General features: G+C 42.0%; 1 protein-coding gene across 2 annotated transcripts in view; it reads right to left on the bottom strand.

Annotated features, from left to right (window-relative positions):
* Positions 1-17014, bottom strand: part of Tsku (tsukushi, small leucine rich proteoglycan) — a 63539-nt gene that overhangs the window by 11807 nt on the left and 34718 nt on the right. Inside the window, exons 2-3 of one of the 2 annotated variants that reach the window (XR_006851298.2) lie at positions 15251-15477; positions 4809-8623 (exon numbers count right to left, since the gene is read on the bottom strand). The gene's annotated coding sequence lies outside the window, so the exon portion shown is untranslated. Of the gene's footprint in view, positions 1-4808; positions 8624-15250; positions 15478-17014 lie in introns of those variants that run through there. The other variant, XR_006851301.2, reaches the window with a different exon arrangement.

Here is a 17014-nt window from a genome sequence, read left to right as displayed (position 1 = left end):
CCTTCCTAAGCCTTTTGGCTCCCTTGGGAGTCCATCCTCAAAAGTTCTACCGGCTTGGAGTCTAGCAAGCCTTGGGTACTAGCATGACCTAGTCTACAACTCCCCCAACCCCTGCCCCAAGCCAGGACGCCGGCTCCCAGGGGCCACTGAGCCCCGGTCCAGAGCCGGGTTAGTATCCAGGCCCACCCCTAGAGTTATGCCCGGCCAGGAATCGCCGCATCTCGACCGTTGCCCCGCCCAGCTCCAGCCTAGGCAAAGGCGCGAGCGGTGGCAACAGCCGGGTCAGCAGAGCAGGCACCACCCCGATTGGCCCGCCCCGGGGTTCCGGTGGCCGCTTCCCACCACCCAGCAGGCCCTGCGGTGAGTCGGCGCCACCCCAGCCTCTAGTCGCAAACCTCAGCCAAAAACTGGGGGTGCGCAGGACGCTGCAAATTCCTGCTTTAACTATTTTTTCTATTTTTTTTTTCCGCTGCTGGGGATTAATCCAGGAACTTGTGCATAAGTAGGCAAGCGCTCTGCTGCTGAGCCACATCCCCAGCCCCTCAGCATTTTTGTAGCATCGAGAACTTGTAAAGCACCTGAACTCCATTGGTAGTGTCAGATCTGAAGTGAAAAGATGTAACGTGGCTTGATTGTTGATAAGCACAAAAGGCAGGTTATAAAACAGTAATGTACATATAGTAAAAAAAAAAAAAAAAAAAAAGCCAGAAATGAATGCCTTTGTAAAATAGAATTAGGAATTATTTTTATGACAAGTTGTACTTGCTAAAAGTTCTACTGCTTTAATTAAATTTTAAAGCTGGGTTTTAACATGTACACAAGTTTTAAAATTCACCAAGTTCAAAAGATACTCAAACTCTTCCTCTTACCCCCTTCCTTGGCTTCCTCTCCAGCAGAGGACTTTCATATTGAAACAAAAGGACATTTGCATTTTGATATATAAATGAATAGAATGTTTGTTCCTGGGTTTGTTCCATTAAGTGGAGACTGGAGATTCCTAGGATAAGGGAGGAAGTCAACTTTGGAATCAGGGTTTTCAGCCCTGGCAGTGTGGCTAGGTGTGGTCTTAAGCAACCACCAAGCCTTTCTAATTCTCAGATGTCTCTTCTTCAAAATAGAAGTTGTCACTCTTACCAACATCTTATTGTAAAGATTAGATGAGATGGCTCTCTGCTTCCTGGTTGCCGTGACCTGCTCTGCTTTTCTCCCCCATGCCCTTCTGCCCCCGAAGTTCTGCCTCATCTTGAGCCCAGAGCTATGGAATCAGCTACCATGGACTGAACCTTTGAAACCAGGCTCATGCTGAGAGTTTGCCTTGAGTCTCAGAGGAGATGTTGGACTTGGATTTGGGGGTCTTTGGGTCACAGTGATGAAAAAGCTAACAAAAACAAAAGTGTTCCTGACATGTTTCTTATCTGTCAGACCAGTTTCCCTGAATGTATTGAGTAAAAGCAAAGTTCCTGCTGGAGGAATGCAGATCCAGGGATAAATTCATCCTGGATCTCTGTTAATGCTGGAACCAGGTCTGAGATATGCACCTGGTTTGCAGGCAGAGTGGTGTGGAGTCTTCAAATTTCTGAGAGCTATTTCTGGCAGAACTTAGTTCAGTTAGAATAAGCCAAACCTGGAAAAGGGTAAGAGGAAGACTTTGAGTTTCTTTTGAACTTGGTGAATTTTTAAACCTGTGTGTTAAAACCTAGCTTTAAAATCTAATTAAAACAGTAGAACATTTAGCAAGTACAATCTGTTATAAAAATAATTCCTAATTCCTTTTTACATAGAATTGAATAAGGGGAGTTTTTTTGGACCCAAGTGTGAACATAGGGACCTCCAGATGTGCTTTGACTGAAAGGAAAAGAAATTTTGATGCTGGGGAGTACTGAAGACAATGTACCAACAAGTAGATTGAGGATACCAAGCAAAACTAATTGCAATGGCAGCCTGGACCATACCTGGCAGGAACTTGGAAGAAATTTTACAAGGTTGCTTTTTGGAGCCAATGGTACTAGCTTCTTCTCAGGGGACTGAAGTAAAAGTGAATGCCTAAAATCCAGCTTCAAATCTGGGGGCACACACAGGGTACCTCATGCCTCCTAGGTACTATTCCATGAAGTAATACCTTCTATGTCCTGGGTCTTCAAATTTGATTCTTGGTCTAGGGCTAGAAGGATCTACAGAGAATGGGCAAGCTCTTATGAATATCTCTGTATTTACGTTTATGCATATTGTCAAGTTCCGTATGGTTATCTGAACTGAGCCCTCTAAATATGTGCCAATCCATACTGTTAAAGATATTCACTACTGGTCTGTTATCTATCATAATAGTTTCCCTGAATGTATTGAGCAAAACAAAATTTTTTGAATAAGACTACAGAACAAGAGATGAATACATCTGTGTGTTTAGGGGAAATGCACAGAAATTCTGAGAAATATTTCAATGATGATTGAACTTATTAATTATTGAAATAGAAAACTGATTCAGTGAATAAAGAAGAGACCAGAAAAAAAGATTAGATGAGATAATATGTAGAAAGCATTTAGTGCCATTGCATGAATACAGATGCCTAGTATATGTCAGCTGCAGTCATTATGGTAATTATTATTACAGGTATGTATCACAGGAACTAGCAAGCAGTCTTCAAAAATGTCTGTTAGATGCTGGACTGATCATCCATTTACTTGGCAGGGGATAATTTCTGAGATGAAAAGCAGGTATAAAAAATTCTCTTGAAGGTGATATGGGCTTTAAGGAATCACAAATTCTTTTGTCACTGGGTAGCTAGGGGATGCAGTAAAGGGCTGAGATTATGCTCTGTAGCTAAAGCAGACCCCATTAGGCTATGAGCAAACCCAGATATATCTGCTCTCAAAAGTCCCAGAAAAAGTAAGCCTCCAACTAACCAGAGGAAGATGAAGAGATGTGCCCAGGAATGAGAAAGTTAATGTGCATTCATCTCTGCTGAACTTGGTGTCCCTGTCTTCTGTGGATGAACAGTCTCCTGCGTGCATGTGCTGACTCACGCTTTAGATTAGGGCAAGGAATGTGGAATTCTTGGATTATCTGCACAGGGATTGGGGTCAGGTAGAAGACAGTGGGACCAGGTAAGGGACTAATATTTGCTGAACGCTGACTGAATCTGGGACAATTTATACACATTTTTTCCCATTGCATCTCTATACTTTTTTGAGGAGATATTACTTCCCTGTTTGTATACAAAGTGACTTGATGATGGTCACACAGTTACTAAATGATGAAACCAGAACTCCCACTCAAAGGCTGACTTAAAAGCCGCCTGCCAAACATATTGCCTTGAAGAAAGCAAGGTGCAAGTAGCTGAACGTAGTGGAAAGCAAGGGCTCTGAAATTAGAAAAGTTGAACTGAATTCTTTTAGGGTGAATCAATGATCTTGGTCCTTGGTTTTCTTTTCTGTAAAATGAACCTTATGATACCTATAGGGCTGGATGCTTAGATCAGATAGGTCTGGAAGTGTCTTTACAAAGAGCTATGTGAATGTTCATGTTGGTTGTTAGGAGCTTGAATTTGAGGATGTCTCTGGAGACTGTGCCCAGCAAGGTAAGAGATGCAGGGTCAGTCCTCTGCTTGAACCTGGGAGATAAGAGGGAGGGATTGGCTAGGCTCAACAGGAGCAGAAGTGTTTTGCATAGCATTTGGTACTTCAAAGCAGATCAGTAAACATTAACTGAAATTAATCCAGACACTCCTCGGGAAGTGGTTTGGATGACAATCAATCCTTTCATTAAATATTTGTCACTCACTCTCTGCAAAGTCCTGAGCTGGGCCCTGTGGAGATAAAGGAAAATGAAACAGGTCTTTTAGAACATGAGATAGAGGGTGCTGCACACCACTGGGTTCTCTGGGACTGCTGTAGAAATAGGGATGAAAGACCCTGGAACCCATAGCTGAAAAGGGCAGTGATCCAAGTCCCCACAGAGGTAGGGAGACTGTGGACGGCCAGAGGTGGCAGGAAGATGCCTGCTTGGGGGTGAGAGAGGGAGAGACAGGAAGATGGGAGATGAAGGCCTGAGGCTCTTTGTTCCTCCTTGGTGGGTGTCAACATCATTTTGAAACAGGGACCTTGGCGGGGTTGAGGGGTCTAGAGGAAGGAGACAGGGAGGGTGAGGTTGAGAGGGAGACTGCTGGGATGCTATGAGAAATGGGATGGATTGGGGAAGGAACTGCCCGGAGAGGAGCTCTTTTTTTCTTAGGGTATGAGCCAGGCCGGTTTCTCTGCTGATAGACCACTTGAAGACACTTCAGGGAGATTCAGCATTGCACTTCTATGAGACCCATATCTTTAGCTATTTATTCAGTTTTCTTTATCTGAGCTTCAATTACTTCATAAACTGATGCTGATTATACATACTTTATATGGTGGTTTGTAAGGAATGAATTAGATCAAGAAGCATATATGAGAATGTTCCTAGCCATGCTGTGTATAATGTAGAAACACTGGAACCATCTTAAGTGCCCTCGACCCAATGGATAAATAAATTCTAATGTATTTATATAAAACAGGGTACTACACAGCCAAGAAAATGAATGAATTAGGACTCTATGAGTCAACAAAAATGAATTTCAGGAACATAACGTTGAATGAAAAAGTAAGTCACAGAAAAGCATATATACTCTAACATATATATATATATATAGAAAATATATACTCTAAATAACATATATATAACATATATACTCTAAATTTTTATCTAAAATTTAAAAACATGAGAAACTAAGAAAAATACCCTTTAAGATGCAAATATATGGTAAAATCACAAAGAAGAGCAAGGGAATAAAACAGAAAATTCAGATGTGTGGTTATCTTTGGGGTGAGAAGGAAGAAGATGGAATGGGGTCAGGGAAGTCACTGAGGTGATTGCAAAGGTCATGGTAATGTTCACCTTTAAGATTTGAATTTAGCTGGGTATAGTGGTGCACTCTTGTAATCCCAGTGGCTGGGGAGGCTGAAGAAGGAGGATTGCAATTTCAAAGCCAGTCTCAGCAATTTAGTGAGGCGCTAAGCAACTCAACAAGACCTGTCTCTAAATAAAATACAAAAAGGGTTGTGGATGTGGCTCAGTTGTTAAAGCGCCCCTGGGTTCAATCCCTGGTACCAAAAACAAACAAATAAAAAAAATCTGAATTTAGTTGCATGTGTTTTGTTGCATCATTATTTTTATACCTTACACATATTTTTATAGGTTTTTGTTTTGTTTGTTTACCTGCTTAGTACTAATACAAAAAAAATATTTCATTCTCAAACTCAGCATTTGTCTCTTTGGTCTCGTGTGGGTTCAACATGTTGCTCAAGAAATGTTATTTCTGTTCAGACCCCCTCTACGCTGGCTACAGGAGGACATTTGTCTGCAAGGATTGCAAGGTCTTCAGGTTCTGTAAACACAAATGTCATAAAAATTTTTTAAGAAGTGAAATCCTCACAAATTCAGGTGGACTAAAGCATTCTGGAAAGCAACAGGTGAAAGGCTGACTGTGGATTGCTGATTTAAATTTGAAAAACGTAGAAATGAACCTGCAAGAGCTATGGAATAAAACTACTGATGCAACGAAGAGAGTCTAAGAGATCAAACAGAAATGCCACGCTAAATTTATAATTAACAGGTTGGAGAAAAATAAAGAGCTGCGGAAAGTTCAGGACATCAAAGAAGTCAAGCAAAACACCCATCTTATTCCCATGCAGTCAAAGGGAAGCAGCTGGGAGAAAAAGTTGTACAGCAATTAAACAAGATATGACACGAAGATGGATTCTTAAAAATCTCACTATGACCGTTTCTATGTGTGCATTTGAAAATCTCTTTGGAGACTTAGAACTTCCAATTTATTGATTTATTTTTTAAACATAAGGTCACTCAAATGAAAAGTGATTAAAAAACATTTCTCTCCCACGTTGCTGCTGCAAATTATCAGATTATGGATATTAGATTGTGTCTCAAGGTTAAATCTTCAATGATAAATGTGCTATGTAAATGATTAAAATTCTGTTTGTAAATAACAGAAGTGAATTGTGGACATAAAATAGTCATGCCACTTGGGTAATGCCTCTAGGAAGCATTTATGTAACAATGACTTAGAGAAATTCATTGCTTGGTGATAAGTAAAATACAATTAATAATATTTATGTGAGATATCTGCATGCTATTGGATTATACTAATTTAAGACTGGTTTATCTTATGTTGATTTGAACATTTTATCATTAAGATTAAAATAAGATTTATCCTATCTCTTTAATTCTGGTGTGATGATTCAGAGAAAAGAGGAGACCAAATGGCATCAGAAGAATATATTTATAATATTCATAAGAATTTCAACATTCCAGAAAATATTTATGAATGTTTTATTCATAGTATGTGTAGAAGGAGATATCTTTCATTGATATCTAAGAATATATTCTTTTGAGGGAGGTTACTGGGGATTGAACTCAGGGGCACTCAGACACTGAGTCACATCCCCAGCCCTATTTTATATTTTATTTAGAGACAGGGTCTCACTGAGTTGCTTAGCACCTCTCTTTTGCTGAAGCTGCTCTGAACTCACAATCCTCCTGCCTCAGCCTCCTGAGCTGCTGGGATTACAGGTGAGCGCCACTGTGCCCAGAATATATTATTAATAAATATATGTACATTAGAGAAACCTTTAATTTTGCTACTTAGGGCTGGATAACCATACTAGCAAACACCAAGCCTACCTGTGTAGGTTAGGAATATCTGTGGGCCTTAAACTAAAAACTACTCTGGCAGTTCCTTTTAATAGTTATCAGGCATTCCTGTCTGAGAATCTCTTTTGTAGCCTCTAGTTTACTTATTTTTGGAAGTTACATTTAACTATTATTATCATTTAAAATGTCCAGGAATAGCTGTGCTTTGGCTTTAACTATCCTTGCTAAGTGTTTAAGATGAAGCAAGTCAAACTGTCTTTTGTTTTTATCTATTGTTAACAGTCAGCTGAGCTTCCCTGGGAGTCCTTGGGGAACTTCATAGCAGCTTCTCAGTTCTGCTAGTGCCATTTACCTTAGGATGGGTCCAGGCCTTGCTTGACCATGTGGCTTCCCTCGGAAGCATCAGGGATGTCTCCCCTTTTTAATGACCCTCCTCTTTACAGCAAATGCACCGATTGGCTTTCTGTCCTCCACTGGTCTCATTAATCTCCCTGCTCAGGAGGTTATGTGGCCTAGAGTTGCAGAGCCCTTTGGAGAAGTCCCCTATTCCCTGATTCAGACTGACTCAGAGGGCAAGAGCCGAATATTGGTTTTCTTGGCCCTTTTAATTTAACTAATTTTAAAAACTTGATCTTAAACATCCAGCAAATAAGTTAACAGCCTTATATTAAGAGCACTGGGCTTTAATGTCTATCTCTCTATCCTGTAGGTGATAACTCCTTATCTTATGTTGACCCAGGTTGTGTTCTTAAAGCAATACCTTTTTAAAACATTAACAGGCAATCCTTAAACCATCTATAAGCAAACTACAAAACAAAACTAACTAGGGTAAAAACATATTTAGCTTACATAATGGCTACCTTGAATTCTGGCAGAGTTATACATCATAATTCCCTATTTGAGATCCTAGTAATCTTGGCAAAAACCTACTTTTGGACGTAACTTTAACTGTACTGAAATCTGGCTTACTTCTTTTATAGCCACTTTCACATGTAGTGAGATGGGACAGAGCCTTATCTCAAGTAAGGCAGGGCTCTTTATAAATCTCAAGTACTATAGTTCTGAAGCTGATCATTTTACAAAGTTTACATAAATTGTTGTTCAAGTTTACATGAACATTAGCTAACACAACATAATATCACATTTAAAACATGAATTAAAGGCTGAAAGCTTTTAACCTCTTGTAGAAAAGTAGTAATGTACTTTTGTGTTTTGCAATAAGACCTTCACACAGATTAGGCTCTCATTAACTTAAAAATACATTTAAATTGTATCTCAGTGTGAAAAGTAACATGGAACTGTACATATCTTATTGATAACAAGTCCAGTTGTAGAACACAAATGATATGAACAAATCTCCAACATGTTTTTTTCTTGTAAGTCTAAAATTACCATACAACTTTAGAACACCAGCTTGATACAATGTTCTTTTGAAGCTTCTACCTTACAGACTTGTATACCTGGAAGATATGAACACATTAACAGCACCATAATTAACCTTGCAAAAAGCTGTGTGCTTATATAGAACTAAGGGGGAGATGGTAGGGCTTAGATAAGTGGCAGGCAACCCGTTTATTAGTAAGTTCTTCCAGATAGGCGCCAAGTTGGTGTTACCAGCACTTGAAGAAAATCAGAGCGAATAAAAACAGAATGAAGATAAAGATTAAAGCAAAGGTCAATTTTTGGCAGAAGTTCCATGCTGGGGGACTGACAGAAAAGAGACCAAGGGCCATGAGGAAGCTCAGAAGGACATAAAGACTCATGAATCCAGGATGGCAGATTATGAGATTCTCCGAACTTGTTGTCTCCCACTGTCTGATGTCCGTTGCATTCCATCGTGCTTGGTAGTGAGCTTCAGCACTGAGTGAACTGCTCTCTTGAAGATGCTAGGGGTTCATCAGTCGTCAGAGGCCGGTAGTGCCTAAGCAGAAGCTGGTTGAAAGTCTAATTAGAAACTTTCTGCAATTGGTTTTGGAAGAACATTATGCAGAGTAAGAGAGCACAAGAAAAGTACTGAAAAATAACAGTTGTTGTTTAACCATAGTTGTATAATTTTTAATTTCTTTAAGATTACTTGCTCAAAAACTTACACATATAACCAACTTACACAGACCTTTTTATCACTTATTTAAACCCTCTTAATTACTTAATCACACAGACTCTCTTATCCAGAAACACATTTTCCCTCTATTAAATCCATACCTAAAACTTTCTAGTTTTTCTTTTCCATCTGTTAACCTCCTTTTGTTCACACTTTAAAACAATATCTGTAAATTTCTGAATTTAAGCAGATTATTTTATAGACACCATCATTTTATCTATTTACCCAATTTAAATTGAACCATTTAAATCACGTGAATCAAAGATATTTGGATCCATTTTTAAATTTTTTTTTATGAGCGCTCCTTATCTGTCAATTGTCATATCACTGCAGGATATATGGACATATACACATACAGACATACCGACATACAACACATAACACAAGTGTAACACCCTAGTAGCTTTTTCAGGTGAAATCTCCATTGCAATGTTTCAAAATTCCACAGTTGATCAGAAAAAAACATTAACCTAGGTCTGTAGGACCAAAATCATGAGCTCAAAAAAAATACAGAATCTAAGAAAAAGCAAGAGTCCTAAAAAAAAAGATGACTGGCCAGTAATTAATAAATACCATATAATTTACTTTTTGGTTGGGGTCTAGTTTGAGTTCAGGTAAAAAGACACTTTAACTCTTTTTTTTTTCCCCTTGGGCCTGAAATCTGTCTCCTGCTGAGTGCCCCAAGCTTCTTCTATTTGCATATCAGCTTAAGTCCTGGCTGAGGTCTGGAAGGAACTGGGAAAACTGGAATTCTGAATTCTATTAGACATAGGTCATACTAGTAAAAAGGTCATCTGTAAACCTAAATGTTAGTTGTTGTGTTTACATCCCTGACATTTCTGGCAAGGTGACAAATATCCTTAAAGATTTACATGCTTAGATAGAAGCCATGTCCTCAGCAACTTTGTCGTGGAAACAATATCTTAGCTTCTGGTTCTTGGTACTTCCTGGTGGAAAACATTGTTAGTCTCTGTCTTGGCCATTATACTCATTGGCATATTCCTGTGCTGTGACATTTATTGCTGCATCAATATGGTTCCAGTAAATTAATGAATTCTTGTTTCTCTTATAGACCACCTATCCCTCGAATGGCCCTCCAGCCTAATACTTCTCAATTGGACTTTTATCATGGACCACTCGATAGACCCGATTATTAAAGGGGGACTCCAAACTGCTTGCCCCACACCGTCCCTTTTCAGCCTGAAGAAGCCAGAAAGATTCTCTTCGCCCCCCCTTCCTTACAGCAGTGAGGAGTTCCCAAATTAGAGGGGGGAATGAAGCCAGATTTAAAGTTAGGTAGTCAGTGTAGTTAGATAAATCGGGTCTAATGCCGAGTAAAATCTAAAATGGAGGCCATGCTAGCAATGATTCCAGGGAACGTAAAACAACTCATAAAATATAAAACCCTTCAATAATCGTGATGCATTACTTTTAAGATTAAAAGTAGTCAGAAAAAGGAGTGGGGAATGTAAGGGTAAAAGAAATTGAAGTTAAAGCATAAAAGTTAAAGGGTAAAAGACCGGGTGTTGTAAAAGTTTCTAAGCTGCAAGGTCTGAGTTAAAATGTAAAGGAGGTATTGTTAGGTTTCTATGTTACCTGCAAAACCTGAAATTTCGGTAGCTGTTAAGACAATGCTTAGAACCACCCAGTAAACATTTCCCCTCATTGTCTGGTTGTTTAATAACTGAAGGGGTCTGTGTGGTTGCACGCAGGCCTTGCAGGGCCTGAACCAATCAGTTTGAATGTGTACTCTCCTTAGGAATGACCTATCACTCCAGCCTGACCTGTTCCCGCCAATGAATGAACTAATCAGGTTTAGGAGTTGTTGTTCAATTTTCCCGTGCCTAATGATGATTTGTTCTGATGTATACAAAGCCCTCCGCCCTCCCCAAAAAGTGTACTTAAGCAGTGCTCAGCCCCTGCTCGGGGCTCTGGGCTGCTTTCCCTTCTTGAGTGGGCACGGAGCCCCAGCATGCTGGTTCAATAAATCCCCTTCTGCCAATTGCAAAAAAAAAAAAAAAAATATATATATATATATATATATATATATATATATATATATATATATACATTAGAAGAATATATTCTGGAATATTGGAATTTTTCTGGATATATTCTTTTTCTGCTCCTCCATATTCTTTTTCTTGCTTTTCTGTTTTCTGACCCCTGCCTCGCTGACCCTCAGTCTTCTCCTCCCTGGGCCCTGGCGTCCCCATTGTCTGCTGGTACTGACCCCCTCTCGGTCATCCTCCCAACAGAGGGTCCCTCTGTCTGCCTCAGGCAGCTCAGAACCAAGGACAAAGTTGAGACACCTGAGACACCAGGAATGCACTGTGAAATACTGTTACCAAGACAAAAGTAGACCTATCAACAAAAAGCAAATTCAAATCTTAAAAAGCTGTTAAAGCCATCTCATCTATGGAAAAATCTCCATACATTTTAGAAAGTTAAAAGAAGTAAATTGGGAGCATTGCTCCTTCGGGGAAGTGTCTGAGCTCACTGACCTGCTTCCCCAGGCAGGTCTCCTCCAGGGCAGGAATGGCTTTAGTTTATTTCTTTGTCCCTAGTTCCAAGCACAAAGGTGATGTCCTCAAAGCTTCCTTAGAGAAGAATGGGTGTATTGAGGGTTTCAACATGACACTGACACTGGGGCCAGAACTTATTTCCTGCTACCCTAGGGGTAACAGATCTGCTTTTGGAGCTGTGCTGGCTTCCTAGCAGCCTGTATAACCTGTCTGTTGTCCTGGCATTTGGGGGGCTGCAGGGAATTTCCAGAGGACTTTGCCACCGAGAACCAGTTGGTGGGAGCCTGAGCAGGAGCCTCAGGAGTATCATTTTGTCATTGGTCATTAGGATCCTGGACTCTAAAATAAGATGCAAGAGACCATCAGCCTGATCTTCACAGATCTTCACAGATGGCTGTGCTTGTCTCCACTGGACCTCCTCCCTTCCTGTGCCCTGCATGCACTAAGGTTCACTGAAGGGTCTCCCAGTGTGAGCACTGCGTGTGGACTCAGGAGAACCAGAAGCAGGTTGACCTCTGGGCTCCTGGGCCAGGAAACGAGGCAGGAGGGAGCACAGTTCATGTCCACACAGGGTGATGTGCAATCACAGGAATCTGGCCATATTGTGCTGCCTAGTGACAGGGAGTGCGGGGATGCTCATTTGTGAGGAGAAGTGCAGGGGGTGGGGGTCCTGTGGTCTGGCTTCACTTCCTTTACAGAGGCAGCTGTCCTCAGAACTGGGTTTGAGGCTTGTGCAGCTGCGTATCAGATGATAGGGTAGAAGGGAAGTGGGGTATCATTTGGAAAGGAGGAAAGAGTATGGGACAAGACCCAGAGGTCAGAAACAGCACAGGTCGCCTGGCATTATGAATAGCTTGGGAGGAGCGGGAGGAGGTTTCGGGGGACTGATGGTTGAGAGGAAGATTAGGCTGAAGAGGAAGGCAGTTGAGGTTTTGTCTTATGGCAATGGGGAACTCCTGAAATATTTTCAGCAGAGGGAAGGCATGATCAGATTTTCATTTGACCAACATTGCTCTGTTGTGGGGTTTAGACAGGAAGAAGGACCCTGTAGGCGGCTGTTGTCACAGACCAAGGACAAGATCATTAGGGAGCAGGAGACCGATTCAAGACACCTTTACAAAAAAAGAGCAGGTAAGACTGAGTGACTCACCTGTGAAATATGTATTATACTCCTGCTGTGTTCAAGAAAACATGTGCGAGTGTGAGAGAGAAGAGGGGGAGGAAATGCAGGGGAGTAGAGAGGTGGACATGCATTCCTTACCATGGGTTCACTGCGTGTCCACCTGGCTCATGCACACAGCAAACACAAGGCCCAAAGCAGCAAGTGTGCAGGGAGCACCACTGTTCAGTGCTGTGGGAATCCAGGGGCAGGAGGGACCTTGGAATATGCGGTGTGCCATGCTGTAGGGAGGCCACCAGAGCAGGGGGAATAGCATGAGCAAGAGCACAGATGTAAAGCCCCAGGAACTGTGGTTTGGGAGTGCCAGGCAGAGGGTTAGAGGGGGACAGAGAGATGCATGGCCAGGTCAGCCAGGGGTGGATTGTGGCGAACCTCAGATGTCCATCTGGGAAGCGGGGGTAGTTGGGTCAGACGCAGAGGGCACAAAGCCTCCTGAGTAAGGCAGAGGCATGGCCTGAGCTGTGCTTTATGAAGACAAATCTTGTACCATGTTCAGTACAGCTGGCAGGGACAAGCCTCCCCGAATGGGGATACCAGTAGGTGGTGGCTGGCATGGCTGCTGTGAGAGATGATTGTGCTCTAGAGAGGGTTCTGGCAGAGAGAATGAAGCTGAAGGGGCAGTTATGACACATTGCAAAGGTGGCCTTGAGCGTGTGCACGTTTGCTGTTTGTTCACCAGGCTGCGCTGGGTGTCAGCAGTGTGGGCAGATTTGAGCACAGTTAACAAGATCCTGAGCTTAGCACGCTCACAGGTCAGAGCGGGCAAGAGAGAAAGGAAGAAGATCAGTTGCTTTTGGATTAGGTGCTGGGTACTGCACCAGAAACTCATAGGTATGATCTCATTTAATCTCAAAGCTACCGTCAAATGGGATAGGATTATCCTCATCTCTCAGACAGGGAAAGAGGTTCAGATGGTCCAAGGTCAAGGTCATAACAATATTATTTGTTCAGCAGTTATTTTTACATGCAAAATCCAGGATTCAATGCACAGAGAATCAAGACCCCTAACATAAGGGCCTGCCCTCAGGTCTGGAGGGGAGACTCCAGCAAAAGTATGGGATGTGGGGCTGGGGATGTGGCTCAAGCGGTAGCGCGGTAGCGCGCTCCCCTGGTATGGGTGAGGCCCAGGTTCGATCCTCAGCACCACATACAAAGATATTGTCTCTGCCGATAACTAAAATGTAAATAAAATATTTAAAAAAAAAGTATGGGATGTGGGTGGGGGGCGGTAATCAGAGCAGCAATGTGATCCAAATTCAGGCTTAATATGACCGTTCTGCTCACTGTGTAGACAACAAAACCATAGGAAGGTAAGGGTGAGAGTCGGACAAAGGAAGGCTGTTGGAATTGATCGGGAGAAAGACACAGAGGTGGCCTGGTTGCACTGCCATCCAGGTGTCTCAGCTTTAACATTCTGAAGAGTTGGGATTCCAGGGTTTTGCACATGGCTTCAGCACTAACTGACCCTGTTGGGTCTCTGGATAGGTCTCTTCAAAGGAACCAATATGAGGTGCTTGGGCTCAAGTGTCTTTAAGGTTCCAGTCCGCTCAAGGATGGATGTCACTTCTTGCTTACATTTTCCCAATGACTTTGCTGTCTAAACTCCATGTCATGGCCCCGTATGATCCCACCTCCTTTCACATCATTTTCTGCTGCTCCCCATTTCTTTAATCTGCCCCAGACATATTGACCTCCTTTTTATCCCTCAAATAGCTAAGCTTGTTCCTACCACAGGGCCTTGGCACCTGCTATTCCTGCAGCTTCAGAAACATTTCCCATAGATAATTACATGACCAGATTCTTCTCAACCTTCTAGTCTCAGCTTAAATTTCGCCTTCTCATGGAGATTGTTTCTGATTACGCTAAATTATGTAGACTTCCAATCACACCACATCACTTCTCCGAGTTTGTATTTCTTCCAGAACTTTAACATACAATAATCACCTTATTAATAAGTTGAACTCATCTTGTTTATACTTTTTTTCTTCTTTTTTAACTATTTTTTAGTTGTTGATGAACATTTATTTATTTATTTATTTATTTATATGCGGTGCTGAGAATCGAACCCAGTGCCTCACACATGGTAGGTAAGAGCTTTACCACTGAGCCACAATGCCAACCCCCTTTTTGTCTTCTTAATACAATGTCAGTTCCATGAAGACAGCCACCTTGTCTGTGTTTGTGCAACATGACGTATCCAGTACCTAGAATGGCATGGTCAGGACATAGCAAATATTTGCTGAATGAAACAAATAAACAAAGGAGTGAGCCATCTTTCAGCTTTTTATAACATATATTCTAGAATAAGATGTTATCCATTTCCTGAATCAGATTTTTCTAAGTATTTAAATTACTAAGAGCCCAGTTTCAACAAAGGACATTATCATGCATTTTCCTGAATCAATCAAGCAAGCAAGCAATTATTCATTATTTATTTATTTTTGGTAATTGCAGATGGACAATACCTTTCTTTTATTTATTTATTGTTATGTGGTGCTAAGGATCAAACACAGTGCCTCACACGTGCTAGGCAAGCCCTCTGCCACTGAGCCACAACCCCAGCCCTCTTTTTTAAAATTATTAAATCAAGGTGTTACAAACTGTCATGGTCGAGTGGAAACCATCTTGGTCTTTAGAGCCAGGCGGGCCTCGATTAAAGGGCAGCTCCACTGCTTGCTAGCTGTGGAGGCACACAGGTTCCTAAGCTCTTGAGCCTGAGCGTCCCTGTAGTGATGTGAGGTGATGACACTTACCTTGGAGGAAGCATTAAACTAGACGTTGGCTATGAAGCGCCTGGGAGCCGTTGGTGCTCAGGGGAGGCCAAGGAGTGAGCCTGCTTCCTCTCCCAGGGGCAGCCTCCTCAGAGCAGCTTTGCCTTCATCCTTTCCTCTGTGAGATCTGCGCAGTCCAGAAGACCAGCATGATGTTTGTTTGAACAAATGGTGAAGTCTACTCCAAGGCCTTATTTTAGTTCTGGTTGCTATTTAAAAAAAAAAAAAAAAGTAGACTTGCGGACTCGGTGGCTTTTAATCAATAAAAATGTATTTCTCCCATTCTGAAGGCTGGAAGTCTATGCTCAGGCTGCAGCATAATTGGGTGCTGCCTTCTTGTATCCGCAAAAGGAGGAAAGAGGGTGAGAGAACTCTTTGGGGTCCCCTTTATATGGGCTCCAATCCTATTTATGAGGGCTCTACTCATGACCTAATCACCAGCACCCCAGCCCTGCTCTTAACAACCATCACCTTAGGGGTTAAGATTTCCACATGCAAATTTTGAGAGAGACACAAACATGCAGTCCATAACAACCTTCATTCTACAGATGAGGACCATGTAGCCCAGAGAGGCAAAGGCGCTCTTCAGGTCGCACAGCTTTTAAACAACCACCATCCCCCACCGGGGGACTCTGCTGCTTTGGTTTCATTCATTGTTCATGCATAGCCTCAGGATCCTGTCCCAGGATTCACAAATGTCCACATAACTCCCCAAGGCTCAGGGGGATTTTTAGGCTGCAAGGGAACCTGTACCAAGCTAGTAAACAAGGCTAAAATACTTCACAAGCTTTATAAAAAGTGTTTACACAAGGGCTTACTAACTGCCTTACAATGGTAAACTGTCTGTGAAGTAAATTCTCACTGACTGGAAGTGTAGGCAGAGGGTCACCCTCTCCTATCCACCAGCGTCCAGCCATGTTTCAGTATCATTCTGTGGGCTCACATACTTCCTGGTGCCACTCCAGTGCCTAGCCTTGTGCTGGGCCCCAGACCTCTGAGTGCCAGTAGACCAGGCTGGCAGGAAGGCATGATGTGGACAATGAGAATTGCAGGAAGTTGGGGGAGCCTGTAAGCCAGCCTGGCAGAAGCTGCAGGGAAGGCTTCCTGGAGGAGAGAGCCTCTGAGTTTCATTTTTCCTTCTAAGTGAGAAGAATTTTCTTGTCCTGGTAACATGGCTTTTACCAAGCCTAGAAAACTTGTGATTAAGGAGACACAAACTTTCCAAAGGTTTTGCTACATGGGGTTGTATAATTTGGAATTGCCCATGGGATCTTGATGTGGGCATTTTCACCAAAATGCCATATATATGATCCTGAAAACAAAACCAAGTAAAACGAAATCTTTTTTTTTTTTTGCAAAATCCTATGGTGTAGAGAGTATAGGGCTTAACAATAAGTTTGGAGCAGACTAAAAACCAAATAGTCTTTTTATAAGCCCAGCTCTACCAAAAATAGCCCCCGTCCAAATTCAGCAGCTGCAGAGCTGAATCACTACCTGCATCTGCTCCCAACATCACAGTCACTTTGTCCCTGCAGCTCTCAGCCTGTGGTGTGTTTTCATTTTTGGTCCTGTGCATGGAGCCCAGGGCCTCGCACATGCACATGCTAAGCATGCACTGAGCCACACCCCAGCCCCTTTGAACCCAGGGTTTGTACTTTTCCCCGGAAGAGAGACCTTTATAGCATATACTTGTAATAGGGATTGAATGTATCAAAATGAGATATTTGAGTTTTGGTTTAGATTTCT

Source organism: Marmota monax, unplaced genomic scaffold, assembly GCF_021218885.2.
Source record: "Marmota monax isolate L192 unplaced genomic scaffold, Marmota_monax_Labrador192_F-V1.1 WCK01_AAM20220418_F8-fsc00068, whole genome shotgun sequence".
Taxonomy (NCBI): Eukaryota; Metazoa; Chordata; class Mammalia; order Rodentia; family Sciuridae; genus Marmota; species Marmota monax.
Note: the sequence above shows the minus strand (reverse complement) of the source record. Positions and strands in the feature narration are given on the sequence as shown.